The sequence below is a fragment of the Dromiciops gliroides genome, chromosome 4, assembly GCF_019393635.1.
Source record: "Dromiciops gliroides isolate mDroGli1 chromosome 4, mDroGli1.pri, whole genome shotgun sequence".
NCBI lineage: Eukaryota > Metazoa > Chordata > Mammalia > Microbiotheria > Microbiotheriidae > Dromiciops > Dromiciops gliroides.
Genome location: NC_057864.1, coordinates 43,462,034 through 43,480,520, shown reverse-complemented (window position 1 = coordinate 43,480,520; position 18,487 = coordinate 43,462,034).

The window sequence follows — 18,487 nt, the reverse complement described above, 5'->3', positions numbered from 1 at the left end:
AAGAGGGTGGTGGTTGTGTGAGTGGAGAAATTAAAACAGACAGATAGAATGATAAGATCAGGCAAGTGATTAGTCAATGGCATGAGTGAGAGTGGGGAGGCCCAAAGGTGGCCAAGAGCTGAGCAGGAGTAGGGTCTTCTGGGGTGGAAGAAAATCAAATCATGCTGCACCTCTTTCACAATTTGACTTAGAGCTGCCTCTACCCATCCTAATGAAAGACATGGTAGCAGGATGAAACAGTGTATAGAACTCTCCATGAGAAGAGTAGAAATTTGGAGAAATGGTCCCATAAAGATAGGAATAAGAAGTCCATGAGATCTCAACTGGTGTGGTAGTTGCATGGCTGGTGAAGAGAAGACAGATGCAAAAAATGTTATGGAGGTAGAAATGACAAGATTGGCCATTGATTGGATATGTGTGGGGAGGGAGAGGGTAGGATTTGGTCCATCAACCCCTTGGAGCCAGGCATGGGCCTCTGAGGAGGCTAGCCCCTACTTCAAAGGCTCCTGGTCTAGACCACAGTCATTGGTATCCTCTGATTTTACCCGGTGTGGCTAATTGGGCCAGACTCTTTTGAGTGGTTGTTGATGTCATGAATGAGGCTGTTGGGTATTCTGGGACTTGATGTGATCAATGCAATGTCATCTGAAAGCGAGAGCATCTGATCCACCTCCAGAGAAAGAACTGATGGAGTCTGGAGGCAGATCAAAGCATACTATTTTTCACTTTCTGTATTTTCCCCCTTTGGATCTGTGTCTTCTTTCACAATATGACTAATATGATAATATGTTTTGCATGATTGAACATGTGTAACCTATGTCAAATTGCTTACTGTCTCAGGGAGGGGAAAGGGAAGGGAAGGAGAGAGAAAATTTGGAACTCAAAAACATTTTAAAATGAATTTTAAACATTGTCTTTACATGTAACTGGTGGAAAATAAAATGTTATTTGACTGGGGGGGAAAAGTAAGAGCATCTGGAGGACTTCATCATCTTTAGAGAATCCATCTTCTGTTTGAACTCTCTGCTGAACATTCTCCATCACCATTGCAAATACCTTTGGCAAGCATATCTGGCTCCTGTTTTATGCTTCTCTTGATATTGATCATCAGAGGGTCACTCATAAAATTATCTCTGTTGTAACTAATTTTAAGTAATCTTGTATGGGAGAAAACTTGGTAGAGAACAACCTTTAAAATTGTATTTTGCTCTATGAAGTTCAATTAAAAAAACATCAACAAACACAATTCAGTAATGAATTCTCCATGCCCTTTAGCTAACTTCATCATGGCGGAGATGTCTTCTGCCATACAATATTGTTTGTGGAAAGACCGCGTGTTTTCTTCTCATGTTTTCATCAAGGATACCCTTGATAAGTACGAAGATCATTCTCGTGAAGATTTCATAGGAGATAGAATAGGGACTGGATCCAAGGTGTCAATGGTACGGGTAACTCCCAGGTGAGAAAACGCCCTCTGTACAACACATTCTCTGCCATTTAGAGTCTTGGAGAGTTTCCTAGAGAAGAGAGAAGTTAAACTGCTTGCCCAGGGTCGCAAAGTCAGTATGGTTAGATGTAGGACTTTATACCAAGTCTTCCTGGTTGCAAGGACAACTTTCGAGCTACTATGTCATTCTGCTGCTCTTAAAAAAATTAATAGATGTGGAAAAAACCCCATTTGATTCAGTTATTACTGGGGAGTTCATTGGGCATTTTGGGAAAATGTACATTAGCCAGGGAATATGTAATCATAAGTTTGAATCTGGATTTGAATCCCACATCTTTTCTTTTTTATCTCTATAATGGAGCAAGCACCTTCATCTTTTTCTTCCTTCCTTCCTTCCTTCCTTCCTTCCTTCCTTCCTTCCTTCCTTCCTTCCTTCCTTCCTTCCTTCCTTCCTTCCTTCCTTCCTTCCTTTCCTTCCTTCCTTCCTTCCTTCCTTCCTTCCTTCCTTCCTTCCTTCCTTCCTTCCTTCCTTCCTTCCTTCCTTCCTTCCTTCCTTCCTTCCTTCCTTCCTTCCTTCCTTCCTTCCTTCCTTCCTTCCTTCCTTCCTTCCTTCCTTCCTTCCTTCCTTCCTTCCTTCCTTCCTTCCTTCCTTCCTTCCTTCCTTCCTTCCTTCCTTCCTTCCTTCCTTTCTTCCTTCCTTCCTTTTTTCCTTCCTTCCTTCCTTCCTTCCTCCCCTTCTCTCTCTCTCTCTCTCTCTCTCTCTCTCTCTCTCTCTCATTATTTTTTTTTTTTTGCCTTTTGGTGGGGTGGCAGTGGTGGCAGCTCAGGTTCTTCATCTATAAATGAGACAATTGCACCGGTCAAGTTAAGTCAAAGCAATAAAACATTTATTGAGGGCTTACTATGTGCCAAGCACTGTGCTATACACCAAGGATACAAAGAAACAAAAACATACACACACACACACAAAGAAAACAAACCAGATAGTCCCTTCTAATTCTAAAACCTAATGATTATGTAAATGTGTACTATTTTTATAGCACCATCCCAAGAATAAGATGATTAGAAAGGCAATATAACATATGTTTCAGTGTATATTTGCATCCTAACAGGAAACACTAAGGAAATATAACTCTACTTGTGTAATTACTGCTAGAAAAAATGGGAAAAGGGAGTGTTTTCACATTCCATTAATTCTCATGGCTAAGGACACACTTTTACAGTAATGTTGCTGAATTATTTGTGGAAATAAAACCATAGACATACCTGAATTATTTATCATTACTTCACTCGCCTTTGCATCTACTTTTTTCTTATCATGATTTACTGTAATAAATGTCAATAATGCAGAGCTAAGAATACTAGGTTTCATCTCAAAACTCTTCTAAGTCAACAGTAAATACATTTTTTATCAATGGCAGACAACCTCTGGTGATCAATTTTAGCCCTGGACTTCTGAACATTCTTTTCTAGTGTAACCCAAGTCCTAAAGCCCATTGGTACGGGACTATATCCCATCCTCTCTCCAACCCTATCCAAGAGAAGATGGAGGATACTAACCCCATTTAGAGTTGCTTAAGGAAGATAAAACTTGAGCAAAGTTAAAGACTGAAGAGTGGAGTTCCAGCTCTCTCCAAGTCCATCCTGCCCCTTACACAGGTGAGGAGCACTGGATCTGGAGTCAGGAAGACCTGAGTTCAAATCAGAGCTCATACACTTACACTAGTTGTGTGAAACTGAGGAAGTTTGTCTCAGTTTCCTCATCTGAAAAATGGGGATAATAATCGCACCTACCTCCCAAGATTGTTGTGAGGATCAAATGAAATAACAATTGTCAAGACATTAGAACAGTACGTGGCCCATAGCAGGTGCTATATAGATGTTGTTGTTGTTGGTGGTGGTGATGATGAGAGTCCCATAACAATGGGCTTTGGAGCTAGGGTTTCATGAGGATAGAAGCATGACTTTCAAGAGCAGTATTGAGGAATACACATTAAAAATGCCTGATTGTTAGATTAGTGCTAGAAAAAACTTGTGGGGCAGTTAGGTGGCCCAGTGGATAAAGCACTGGCCCTGGATTCAGGAAGACCTGAGTTCAAATCTGAGCTCAGACACTTGACACTTACAAGCTGTGTGTCCTTTGGGCAAATCACTTAACCCTCATTGCCCCACAAAAAATAAAATAAAATATTTTTTAAAGAAGAAAGAAAAAAAGAAAAAGCTTGCTTCTGACAAAGAAATTAAGGACCTCCAGAATCAAACTCTAGAGTGACCTCTTTGTGGCAAACTGAAACCACAAATTTCATAAGTCATAAAGAACAAAATCAAGTAAAATAGGGGGACATATCAAAATGTTCTTTCTATGTCTTGCATTTCTATTCAATAAAACATTCCTTCTTAACAGGGAGGTGTGGAAGTTGTCTCATTCTTCTCCCCTTTTTTATACTTCTGCCTTTTTATACTTTAGCTATCACCATTTGGCAGTGAATACAGTGCTTAGCCTAGAGTCAGGAAGACTCAACTTTGTGAGTTCACATCTGGCCTCAGAAACTTACTAGCTGTGCGACCCTGGGCAAGTCACCTAACCCTGTTTGCCTCAGTTTCCTCATCTGTCAAATAAGCTGAAGAAGGAAATGGCAAACCACTCCTGTATCTTTGCCAAGAAAACCCCAAATGGGGTCATGAAGAATTGGACACGGCTGAAAAATGACAGAGCAACTGTAGTCAGAACTGTGCTTTAGAAAGACTGTTTTAGTAATCTAGAGTGGAGAATGGACTGGAGCCTTGGGGAGAGACTTGAGGCAGGGAGACCCAGCACTTGAATATTGCAACAGTCCAAATGTGAGCTGATAGGAGCCTGCACCAGAGTGGTGGCAGTGTCCAAGAAGAGAATAATGTTTTAAAATACATAGGGTTACAGGCAGCTAGGTGGCACAGTGGATAAAGCACCAGCCCTGGATGCAGGAGGACCTGAGTTCAAATCTGGCCTCAGACACTTGACACTTACTAGCTGTGTGACCCTGGGCAAGTCACTTAAGCCCTCATTGCCCCAGAAGAAGAAGAAGAAGAAGAAGAAGAAGAAGAAGGGGGCAGCTAGGTGGCACAGTAGATAGAGCACTGGCCCTGAATTCAGGAGGACCTGAGTTCAAATCCAGCCTCAGACACTTGATACTTGCTAGCTGTGTGACCCTGGGTAAGTCACTTAACCTTCATTGCCTCATAAAAAAAATACATAGGGTTACAAATTTAAATAAACATGTCATTTCCCCCCCCTCCAAATTATCATCGAGGGCCCCTGATCTAAAAGAAGGAGCTTTCCAGTAGACCTCTCTTTCTTCTGAGGAGTCAGAGAAACTGGGTTGAAATCCAGTTCTGCCACTTACCATGTTGGTGACCTTAGAGAAGTCACTGAAGCCACTGGGCCTTCAGAGGTGCTCTCCCTTTCGAGATCTATAGGACTGTAGCATTTTCACAAGCAAACGAGAGGTCTGCTCCCTATCATCACTTCTGGAGTTCTCATGAATCTCTAGGGGGAAGATAAGTTGGGAATATGGCAAAGACAAAGCAAATTCTCAGCTCCTCCCTCCAACACTGTCTGCAGCTTAAATAAAGACTCCAATGGCAGGTAGGCCTTGTGACCTCAGGGAAACCTGGGAGAGCCAAGCACTAATGAAGGACCCTGGCTAAAAAGCCACAGGCTGACACATGATAGGCCTTCTTGGGTGTCAGTGGAAACAAAACCCACGGTGGTAACCCGGGCAGCACAGATAACAGGCCAGAGCTTAATTCAGAATGGACTGTACCTCCTAAATAAGTTAAAATACACAGGAAACCCAGCCAACATCAGTGGGGCTCTTAGATGTCCAAAGGTTTTGCCTGACATTCCCCACCAGGGTAAGAATCTACCAGACAGGAGAAATTCTCGGAATCGTCATCCCTACCTGGCCAGGCAGGTGAGAAAGCAGAGCTTCCAGAGACCCCTTTAATCTCCAACAATCAACTTCAATGGGACCTCAAGCCCTTACAGTTCAGAGGCAAAAGAACCCAGGAGGGAAGCCCTGGTTCCAGACAGTCTGGGGATTCCTTTTGACCACGAAGCAGTTCCCTGAAGCGATTCACTGCTCCCTGAACTATGAAACAATCAAGAGAAATTAACCCTCTCATTTGTTAGCCTTCAATAGCATACTTTAACTGATCTGGAGCCACGGACTCTCTCAGATAATTGTGCTAATTAGTCTGGCATGGGGTGTGGAACGGGAAGGGAGAATTGGCATCCCAAGTCATTAAAACTGAAACTTAGGGGAGAAAAAAAAAACCTGGTCACTTCCAGTTTTGACATATGGGTTACAGATGTTGCAAAGAAAACAGCCTCTCTGGGGAATTTCAAGGGACTTTTGGAGGAGGCAAGCAAGGGGCTGGGGCTGGGGGCAAGGCAGAGGAGGATGGGAAAGGAAGGAGAATCTCTAGTTTTAACTGCAAAAGAAAGCTCAGTAAAACCTCTTATTTCTTTCTTCAACAATAAAAATACTGGCTAACATTTAGGTTTGCAAAGCACCTCGAATGTTACTGTTTATTCCTTCAATAATAATAACAATAATAGTGAACATTATGTGCTTTAAGGTTTACAAAGAATTTTACATGTTATTATTTCATTCTTCAATAATAATAATCACCAACATTGAAGCATTTTGTTAAGCAAAGCATTTAACATGTATTCATTCCATTTGATCAATACTTCTTGCTCAGTAACCAATCCTTGTCTACACAGTTCCTTCCCACTCTGTTCCTTCCCAGTGAAGCAGCTAGGTGGCTCTTGGGATAGAGTATTGGACCCAAAATGAGAAAGGCCTGAATTTAAATCCATCCTCAACATTCACTAGCTGTGTGACCTAGTGTGAGATTAAAATGAATATTAGATCATAAATCTCCCCTCTTTAACCTTTCCCTTAATTTATCTCCCAGACTAGTAAATGGAAGAAGCTTCTGGTTTTCTAGATAGAGCCTTTATTGTATGGTAGTCACAAGGTGATGTTGATTAGAAGGATAGGAAAGTAGAAATACAATACAAATCGTCTTAAGTCTAGGCTTAGTCTATATTCCGTATAAAACTCACCAAAAGCCGAAGGCCACCTTTGGGGAGAGAGACCGAGTCAAGCGCGTGCTGTTAACCGAGAGCCGGGCCAAGTCAAACTCCAGTCCACGTCTGTATGTGCAGCACAGCCAGGAGACCAGCGGAGCAGGAAAAAAGGCCCTACTTCCGTTCTCTCCTTGCCTTTTAAGCTCTCACCCCGGAAGTCGAGTGCTCAGCAGGCAATCTGGCGTGCGGCAGGCGGACTGGTGTGCGTAGCTCATGCTGTTGGTCTCCTCCCCAAAAGGGTGGTCCTAAAAAAAAACTGGCGTCTCTCCATTATCTAACCGACTATTAAAACTTTTTACCACACTAGGCAAGTCACTTAACCTCTGCGGTGCCTCAGGTTTTGTTTTTTTTTCAATTGTTAAACAGGGACAATAATAGCACCTTATTCCCAGAGTCATGAGGTTCAAATGAGATGTTACTTGTAAAACACCTAATCCAATGACCGGCACTAGTAGGTGCTTAATAAATGCTTGTTTCCTTCCTTTCCTGCCTAGCCCCATCTCCCAACACACATGCAGATCTCCACCCAAGTGGCTGAGTCATTCTGTGTTTTATGTGCTTCAGCCAAAGTGCATGGGACGTGGGGGACAGACAAGGCTCAGGCTCAGTCCTTTGGGCTCCATCCCCAAGCCTATCCCCATGTGGGCTTCAACCCAATTCTCCCCTTTTCCCCATCCATGAGACACAACACTCTGTACCTTATGGGGAATTAATATTCAATAAAATCCAGCTGTGTGCCTACCATGTGCCAGACATTGTACTAGGAAAAAGACACAGAGAAGCCTTCTCTGATATCAAGGAGCAAATACTTTACTCGGGGGAGGGGTGCGAGAGGGGGATATGATGTTTCTCAAACAAAAAGGGTATGAGCTATGGGTATTTGGGTCTTAGCATGAGAGAGGTCCTGGAGCAGGCATCTTAAGCTTTCTTTATGTCACCGACGCTTTTGGTAGTCAGTCTGGCGAAGACTTCAGGACTCCAAAACCAAAGACTGTTTTTAAATGCATAAAGTAAAATACACTGTTTATCACCAAATTACAAAAGAAACTAAATATATTGAAATACTGTTATCAACATATTAAGAAAATGATTTCATAGACCCCAGCTTAAGAGTCCCGTGTCCTAGGGGGTGATCCTACGAGGAGTCGCTTCTGATTATAGGCCTTACTTCTTGCTGCTTTAGTTTATTACATACTTTAAAAAATTTTTGTGGATTTTTACATTAAAATCCTTAATGCCAATTTCCTGGCATGCCTTGAGATGCATTCCAGTGCCACATAGAAACTAAGAGAATGATGAACTTCATCCCTGAATCACACAGAAAAACAATAATTATGCCAGGGGCATAAATGCACCAGTTGACCTGGAAGGGATTTCACAAACTCCTCTGTTTGGGTAAATTTCTAGAGAAACTAGCAAAGAAAAAGGAAATATGAGCAGTACCGGATTCTGGGTACCAAGACATGTTGAAATGATTATAACAAAGCTCCCAAACCTATGCCATGAACTCTTCTTCAGATAGGTTTATTGACAAGACTAGAAAAACAAGAAAAAGACCACATGACAGAAGGGATTTCTGAATTAGCAAGGGGCTTGGATTACATGACCTCACAGGACCATCCCAACATTAAGATTCTATCAATCAGTCAACCCACAAGCTTTTAAGGACCTCTTAGGTTCACAGATAGGCACAGAAGATGCAAAGACCAAAAAAGAAAGACTCCCTCCCCTCAGCGGCCTATATTCTATTAGAAGGAACAGCATGTGTGTGTGTGTGTGTGTGTGTGTGTGTGTGTGTGTGTGTGTGTGTGTGTGTGTGTGTGTAAAACTGTCCCTCTTCCCAAGCTCGGAGTGGTGTTCTTGAGTGACTTCTATGATATTTAGTGCTATGTACACAGAAAGAGATATGACTCTTGGGTGACTGAGGGAACCATTCTTTGTAAAGTGGACACACACGGGGAAGGAATTAGGGAAAGGCAGTTGAGAGAGGGAAGAGTGGATCTTTGAATGGTAAACTGGAGAGCTCTTCCAGCCACAGGCATGTGAAGAGGCCACCAATCACCAGACCCCTTGATTCTCTGTGTCTGCAACCCCAGAGACTGCTAAGAGCAGACTCCCCTTGATGAGATTTTTCTATCGCTCCTTGGTTGAGCCATTATCTTATCTCACTTCCATCGAAAGAGCTCATTTACTCCTTCGTATTCTTTGGTCTATTCTAATCTGTATAATTTCTCTGATTTCCAGTAACTACTTACTTTGAGAAAGAGTTGTAACAGCTATTCATCATGGCCTTTTGTGTAATCAGCACTTGTTGGGAGGAAGCTAAGCGAGAGATAGCCTCCCCTTGAGAGCAAACAGTGCCTTTTATTCTGAACCCATTTTACTCCTAGAGTACAATATTTTTTTGGTGAGATAGATCGCTATAAGTCTAGCCCAATATTCCTCTTGGAGATGAGAGTGAAGATAATCCTTCCATGGTAGTCCTGGATCCTGCCTGGTCCTTTCTGAATAGGTTGCTGCTGGTGCATTTACTACCTTCTTCCTACTCCCCCTTACAAAGGGGGAAATTGCAGTTTCCTCTGGAGACAGAGTGGGCCAGACATCCATCTATGGCACGTGCAGGCCAATTCTATTTATACTGGACAGCCATCAATTATCTATATATGTAGACATATACAACCATACATATGTGTGTATAAAGTCACACTGTATATATCCTATATGTTAATGCAAAATATTTAAGTACAAGGTACAATAAAACTTTGTTGTTGTTGTTCAGTTGTTTTCAATCATGTCCAAGTCTTTGTGACCCCATTTGGGGTTTTCTTGGCAGAGTTAATGGAGTGGTTTGACATTTCCTTCTCCAGCTTATTGTATAGATGAGGAAACAGGCAAACAGGGTTAAGTGACTTGCCCAGTGTCACACAGTGTCCTAGGTCAGATTTGAACTCAGATCTTCAGCTAGGTGTTACTGTACACAGAGTGCTGGGCCTGGAGTCTTCCTGACAACTGAACGACAACAGTTTTATTGTCAAACCACTCCATTAACTCTGCCAAGAAAACCCCAAATGGGGTCACAAAGAGATGGATATGACTAAAGTGACTAAACAGTAATAAAATTAGTACAAGGTAATTTGGAAACAGGGAGACATTTATAGGTAGGGGATCAGGACAGGCCTCACATGGGGTGCTGAACTAAGTCTTGAAGGAGATGTGGGATTCTAATAGCCAGAGGTAGGGAAGGAGTGAAATCCCTGGCAGGGATGGCTAGAGAAGCAACTCTGGGTTGGGAGGCCCTGGGTTCAAACGCTTAACACCTGTGTGCCCTTGGGCAAATAATTTACTCTCCCTGAGCCTTATTTTTCTGATCCATAAAATAAAAGGGTGGATCTAGAGAGCCCAGGAACTTCATTCCAGCTTTCCATCTATGACCCAGTCACAGGGGACAGTCTGCTTAAAGGCATAGGGATGGACTGTCCGATGGGAGAAGGAACAAGAAGGCCTGTTTGCCCAGGTGGGAGAGTGCTCGAAAGGCAGAAAACACAGGCTGGGGCCAGAGGGTCAGCAATGTTTTGGGGAATTCTGAATCTGGCTCTGTTCCCAGACATCTCTGTGACCTTGGGAAAGATCTCTTATTCCCTCTGCTCCTTCTCGATCTCCTTTGCTGGATCATCAAACTGTTCCCCCTTTCTGGTTGTGAATGTATCTCAAAGTTCTTTCTTGGCTCCTCTTTTCTTTACAGACTATCTCTTGTCAACGTCATCGTGTTCCATAGTTCTATCATTACCTCTGTCTGGACAATTCCCCAGACTATCTCCATCTCCCATGTTACTACTCAACATCACCATCTGGATATTCCAAAGGCATCTCAAACTAACACAGAGCTATCCAAAATAGAAATGATCCTATTTGCTCCCAAACCCATCACTTCTGTAAGGGAAGCCACCACCCAACCTTCCTGCTGCTATGGAGTCATACTCAACTCTTTCCTCCCCTTCTACCCCATTGTAGCCAATCAGACATCGCACCTTCTTTCCTTTACTTCCACCATAACTCTCTTATCTGTTTCCTCTCAATTCACAGGTCTCTACAGTCTTTCTGGCCCTTAATAGCCTTCAGGCTAATTATTATATTAATTTCATTTGTCTCCCTACCTACAGTGCCTCCTTCCCTAGTCCATCCTTCACACAGCTATAGAAGGGATATTCTTAAAACAATGCCCCTACTCAACAATCTTCAATGACTCTTTATTGGTTCTAAGAATAAGTATGAAATCCTCAGCCTGGCATTTAAAACCTGCCACTAACCGGCTCCTATCTACCTCCCCAGACTTATGTCATATTACTCTCCTTTAAATGCACTCCATTCTAGTCAAACTAGCCTGTGCAAACTAGCCCTCTCCAGCCTCCATGGCTTTACACAGGTGGTCCCCCATGTCTGGAATGCACCCCTTCCTCACTTCTGTGATATGATTCATTAGGACGCCCACTCTGCTCCAATTAGTATTAATCAGTTTGATATTTCACATAAATCATATAGGGATAATTAGATAAGACAGGTACTTCTAGTAGGCTTCAAACTTTAATGCAATGTTCACTACTTGTTTACCAGTTATGAAGCTCACTTGTGTAACCACAAAAATGCTGACAAAGATATCTCCATCCTGTTTTGTTCAAATTCCTTGTCCAAACCCAGCGTGGGTGGGATGCCTTGATGCTTTGGAAAGTCCACCAACTTTTTTTTTGTACCTCTGGACCACTCTCTTTTGTCCAATGTGACCAGGGGACCACTTTAGTCGGTGGAGATACACCACGTTTCACCCAACCCGTGACCCCTCTTGCTGATGCATCATTTTTGGCTCATGAAGCAAGGTCTATCAACCAATGGGGTTCTATACTTTATGTGTAGCCTCTCTAGAGTGTTCAAGCATCAAAAGTGGTATCAAACCTTATAAAAATAAAGTGCTTGGAAGAAGGGGGTATGAGGAAGATCAGAGGTCTGCTACATCAGAGGTTACCATAGACTACCCTTTCATGAAGTGCCATTGGCTCAGAGCTCTGCCTCGGTGGTTTTTCTTGCAGATTGGGCAATTGTAATCCCCATACCTTCTCCTTTTAGAATTCCTAGGTTCCTTCAAAGAACAGCTCATGTGCCATTCCCTCTATGAGGCTTTTCCGGCACCCCTCCCAGTTATTATATAACTTTATTTTGTATGTTTTGTTTTATGTTGCTAATACATGAACATATTATTTCTCCCCCAAGAGCACATAAGTGCTTTGAGGGTAATCACTATTTAATTTTTTTTCTTTGTATCACCTGCATGTAGCATAGTGCCTACACATAGTAGGTGTTTAAACAAGGCTTGTCAAATTAAATTACCCTATATTGTAAGAATCTCTTTGAAAAGAAACTCCCCAAGTGGAATGAAGACAGAGGCTCCCTCCGAACCAACACACACTGATCTTGTTAGCACATTGACTGCCATTGGGCTGTTCAAATCCTGCTCCTCTCCGGAGATGAAACAAAACCGTGTTATTCACTTTGTGGTTACAGACCAGAGCTGTATGTTCCAACAAGGGCTTTGAATGAAGCGAAAAAACCCAATTAGACCGCCCATTCCTAGAAAAACAAGATGGAGGGCGGGCAGAGGCATATCTCAGGGGATCAAGAGCGGGAGGCAGAGATGCACGTCTCATCTCCAAAGACAATGAGCTGGCTGTAGGCCGCCCCAGCTGTAAGCGGTTAAGGAATTGGCATGGATAGACTTCAAGCTAAAAAAAGAAGAGCTGTTTGTTCTCGCTGGAAAAGAAGCAAGGGGAAGAGCCAACAAAGATGAGATATTTCCACATCTGTATAACAGACCAAAAAAAAACCCAAACCCAGGCATTATTTTGTTTTACACTATGTGAAAAATGAATCTCTTTTTACTCCATGCTTTGTTAGAATAATAACTGACACCTACAGGCCACTTTACTTATTATATTTGACCCCTCACAACCCACCTTTGAGGTAGGGTTAGTTATCACTATTTTACAGATGAGAAAACTTAGTGCCCAAGGTCTTGGCATAGTGGGTAAGACTCTGGACTTGGAGTTGGAAACAGTTCTGAGAAGGTTCAAATGTGGACTAGCTGTGACTGCTCTGTGCAGCAGGTTCCTTATCTGTAAAATGAGGGGGCTGGTGGCTGCTATGTGGCGCTACAGAGGATAGAGCATCCACCCTGGAGTCAGGAGGACCTGAGTTCAAATTAGACCTCAAATACTTGACACTTATTGGATCTGTGACCCTGGGCAAGTCACTTAACCCTGTTTGCCTCAGTTTCCTTGTCTTTAAAATGAGGGGGAGAAGGAAAAACCACTCCAGTATCTTTGCCAAGGAAACTCTAAATGGGGTCACAAAGAGTCAGACATGACTGAAATGACTGAACAGCAAAAAGATGAAGATTCCTGGGGAGGTGAGACACTGGCAATTGTGTGGATCAGGAAACAAACACTTCCCATATGAGGTGGGGCTTGAGTGGAGACACAGCCAATAAGAGCCCGCACTCTGCCAGGTGATTAAAGGATAAAAAGCATTCTTTTATTGCAGAAAAATGAGAAACTTCAAATTGTAGAGGATCAGAGTGGAAATAACCTCAATTCAAGAGTCACAGGCTCAAATGCTATCTCTGACATTACCTATACAAACTTGGACAAGTCACTCAGTTTCCTAATCTGTAAAACGAAGAGGGTAGTCTAGCTATATAGGAAAGCTAGGTGGCACAGTGGATAAAAGACTACCTGGAGTCAGGAAGACCTGAGTTCAAATCTTGCCTCAGACACTTTCAGAGTGACCCTGGGCAAGTCATTTAACCTGTTTGCTATAAAAATGAGGTTTATAATAGCATCTACCAAACATCTGTATAACAGCTCTGGTGTTTGCTTCCCAGGTAATCTTGTACAAGATTCTTAACTGCCTTATGCCTCAGTTTCCCCATCTGTAAAATGAAAGGGTTGCACTAGATGGACTCTAAGCTCAGTAGGGAATCTCCAGGAGAGACCGTGCACAATTTTCACTCGGCCAGAAACCTTGGAAGGGTCCTCTGCCCATCTGGTGAAAGTATCTGGGGTTTCTCCGAACCATCAATGAGCAGGATGGCTGGCTAGCCATTGCCCAAGATGCCTCTTACTAGGGGCAAATGCACCTCAGAGCATATAGAGGGCTAGTTCAACTGTTTTGAGGTCTTTGCCACCCCCTGCTGGTTGACTCAGAAAATGTCTGGCACAGACAGTACTGTCCAATAGCCGACAGATTGAACACCTGCTCTTGCACACAACACTTTGTCTTGAGGGAAAACGTCTTCCTGGAGAAAAAGGAGCTGAGCCCAAAGCAAGAGTGTAGCTAGAGGCTGCGCTGGATCACTGGAATGTTCAATCAGAGCAAACAGATGTTTCAGGGCAGGGAAGTCTGTATGGAGACCGCCACCAGAGATTGCATGTATAAAGCAGCCGTCCCTCCTGAAGGCAGCGAGCATCCTCCATCCCTGCCTTGATCTGATGGATGGGTCTGCGAAGCTACATGAATAGAAACCAGATGCAGATTCTGGAAGACAGCTCTATCTCGATAACACATGGACCTCTCGAATTCTATATTATCTCTCCTCCAAAACATGCTCTTCCTTCTGACTTCATCCTCATTTATCCTGCCTCCTGTTTGTAACCTTGGCTACCTTGGGGTTATCTTGAGAGGCAGTATGGTGAATACTAAGAATAAGAATAAAAATAATAACGTCCTTAAAGTCCATGCTGTGTGTGTGGGGGGGGTGCCAACATCAAGGTAGGAGAATGTTACATTATGTTAGCTGCGAAGTCCTGGTAGGAACCCTGGACCACTGGTGAAGTGAATTCTAGAGATATCAGTGACTGGGTTAGCACCCTGGTCAGTGGGATACACCTGCTTCTGAGAGCCATCCAAATAGCCCTACTTGAAACCATTGTAATGATCAATCGGCCTGACTGAAGGATAGCAGAGTGATGCTCCTTTGGTTTCTGGTATGTCAAGAAGGCAAGATAAACTGAACCCAGCATAAATCCTGATAACCCACCCATTGGCAGTGCTTCAGTGCAGATGGTTCTGGCCACTAAGATGAGCCAAACGTGAGTTTGTGTGAAATGGGCTAAAGGCCCGAGTGCTTTTATTACATGCCAACATTCTATTCTAACAAAATTAGAAACAGATCATATCAGTTGGAGACAAGGGCTTCATACCACCTTTTATCAATGGTATCCTCAGCTCTAAGTCATACAACAGTGTACTGCCAACCAGTGTAGGGCAATCATAAGAAATAACTATCCCTAAACCTCAATTAGATGAAATAAGAGATGGAATTAAGGTGTTGCTAAAATCTGAAAAGAGTTGAACCTGTGATCATTTTTTTTTTTTTTTGGTGAGGCAATTGGGGTTAAGTGACTTGCCCAGGGTCACACAGCTGGTAGATGTTAAGTGTCTGAGGTGGGATTTGAACTCAGGTCCTCCTGACTCCAGGGCCGGTGCTCTATCCACTGCGCTACTTAGCTGCCCCGTGATCATTTTTAAAAAACCTTCATTAAATGCAAAACTCAGAAATTCTACCTCAAAATGAAATTAATAACAAAAACAATACCATCGTCTCCAATGCTTTTGAAAAGGAGATGAGGGGCAGCTAGATGGCATAGTGGATAGAGCACCGGCCCTGTATTCAGGAGTACCTGAGTTCAAATCCGACCTCAGACACTTAACACTTACTAGCTGTGTGACCCTGGGCAAGTCACTTAACCTCAATTGCTTCACTTAAAAAAAAAAAAAAAGGAGATGAGCCTATTTCAGTTGGAATTTCAAAAAAGTCCTCTTTGAGTTCTATGCCTTAAATCTGACCAGCAGACCAATGATGTAAAATGAGGGTTATTTTAAAAAGCTAGCATCATAAACAAAAGCATTCTCCCATCATTTCTGACAGATTAAAGTCCTTAGCTGAGGTACTGACACTGTTGATATCAATGAAAACATCAGAGTCAATAGCAACTGATTTTCAGAACGTGAATTTGGCTTTAGTTATGTTGAGTTTCAAGTCTTGGTGGGATTCCCTGGTAGAACTGTGAAGCTGGCAGTCAGAGCTAATAAGATTGAAGTTCAGGAGGGAAATAAGACTGTATGTGTAAGCATGAGAATCGTTCCCCTGCTTTTATGCAGGTGTTGTACTGAGCCGTCTGGAACAAGAGGAGCATCTAATGTTTTAGAGATGTCCATGGAATGAGATTCCATCATAGTGGGGTCCTTCAAGGACCTCTATATCTACCTGATAAGTAATCATCTACCTTCTGCCTGAACATCTTTCTCCCAAAACTGTTCATCCCATTTTCAATCACCTCTATTATTTGTAATTAATCATTTATTAATCACCTATGTGGTAGGAACCATGATGGGTAGAGTAGCAGGAAGAAGTATGGCTGAACTCCATCCCACGGCTTCTCCAAACAGATCTAGAAAATGCATCAGCTTGGGTCCTGATTGGGAAATCCAAGAAAAAAAATCAGTGAGTCATTTCTCCTGCCCAGGTTGTCATAGGGAGACAGAGGGGCGTGGATACTGGGGAGAAGGTCTAGATAGGAATGACCCCAGAGAATATTCCAACATGAGCAGAGGCTATGCACCAGGGAAAGAGGTCCCAAACTCAGCAATGAGGGGCCCCTACAGTTATGTATGGTATGGGCACAGGTACCACCTGGAAGCTGTTGTTCATTATTCAGTTCTAGGCCACTGATCCAGGGCAGATCAAGGAAGGGAACGGTGCGGTGTTCCAGAGTAAGGCATTAGCACAGGCTGTGTATGGAGCAAGGTGAAAATTCAGAAGCAGACAGCAACCATGTGGTTCTCATCCGCGGCGTGGAGGAAGGTCCCAGATCTAATCTGAACCCCCCAGAGAAATATCCAGGACACGACTCCAAGAACCATCAAAGCTTTCCAGCTGGCTAAGTTCAGCAGCAGCTAGCCAGACCTCCAGATGGAGTGAGCACACAGGCTCGTTGTTCAGACCCAAACCCAGGTCAGGAACTTGCAGAGCTCAGACCAGCAGCCAGTGATCACCCTGTCCTGTATCAAACCACTCTGGGAAAAAGCTTTCGGGTCCTCAGCCTGAGGTGTTGCTGAGATCTTAGCAAATATAACATTCAATTAAAGGAAGAAAGAAATAGCAGGACCAGCTCAGATATTCCCTCTGGAAGTGTGCAGGGACTGGCCCTAACATAAGGTTAGGAAGTAGGCTAGAAGAATGGACAAATTAAAAAAGAATCCATCATAAGAAGCTGTTATGGTGAGAGGGATGCTCATGACAGAAATCCAGAAGAAAATGACTCCAAAATATTGACAAGCAAAGCCTCAAAGAAAAACAGAGCTTGAGCACAATTTCAACTAGCGATTCCTAAAAGACATAAAGCAAGAGTTAAAATTTTTTTCAAGTTTTATAAATGAAATGAGAACGAGAGGGGAAAAAATGGAAAGGAAATGACATTTATGGAATAAAGATATGGAAAAGGAATTTATAGCTTGAAATATGAGGTACAAAAACCTTGCTCAAGCAACAAATCCCTGAAAACTAGAATGAACCAAATAGAAGAACTCCATAAGACAACAAGAAATGTTAACAAAGTCAAAAAACTGAAACAATAGAATAGAATGTAAATATATCATAGCAAAATATACTGACCTAGAAAACATTGAGAGATAATTTAAGAATCATTGGATTATTTGAAAGCCACAACCGAAAAAAAAAAAGAGAGCCTAGTAATCATATCTCAAGAAATCTTAAAAGAAAACTCCCCAGATTTCTTAGAGCCAAAGGGCAAAGTGGAATTAAAAAAAAAAAATCCACCACTTGTCTCCTTAAAGAAACTTCAGGGGCAGCTAGGTGGCGCAGTGGATAAAGCATCGGCCCTGGATTCAGGAGGACCTGAGTTCAAGTCCAGCCTCAGACACTTGACACTTGCTGGCTGTGTGACCCTGGGCAAGTCACTTAACCCCCACTGCCCCGCCAAAAAAAAAAAAAAAAAAAAGAAACTTCAAATTGCAAACTCCCAGGAACATTATAGTCAAAATCAGGAGCTTACAGGTCAAAGAAAAAATACTTCAGTCAGAAAGAATTCAAGTACTGAGGAATCACAGCCAAGATCATATGTTTTTTATTTTATTTTATTTATTTATTTTTTTAAGTGAGGCAATTGGGGTTAAGTGACTTGCCCAGGGTCACACAGCTAGTAAGTGTTAAGTGTCTGAGGCCGGATTTGAACTCAGGTACTCCTGACTCCAGGGCCGGTGCTCTATCCACTGCGCCACCTAGCTGCCCCCAAGATCATATGTGATTTAGCAACCACTAGTATAAAGAAGTGGAGAGCTTAGAACACAGAATACAAAAGGCAAAGAATATTGGCTTACAGCCAAGAATAACTTATCTGGCAAAACTGACTATAAGAATGCTACAAGGGAGAAAATGGACCTTTAGTGAAAGAGAATTTCCAAGCATTTCTGTTCAAAAGACCAGAGCTACAAAGAAACTTTGAAGGGCAAACACAGGAGTCAAAAGAAACATAAAAAGGTAAGCTTAAGTGAATAATCATAAAAGACTAAATGACTTAAATTCTCCCATGGGGAGACTATATCTATGTCCCCTTAGAATCTTCTTTTTTTTTTTTTGGTGGGGCAATGGGGGTTAAGTGACTTGCCCAGGGTCACACAGCTAGTAAGTGTCAAGTGTCTGAGGCCGGATTTGAACTGAGGTATTCCTGAATCCAGGGCCAGTGCTTTATCTACTACGCCACCTAGCCCCCCCCCCATCTTATCAGGGATCATAGAGAGAATTTTATTAGAGGACTTGGGAGTGGTTTTGGTATGTT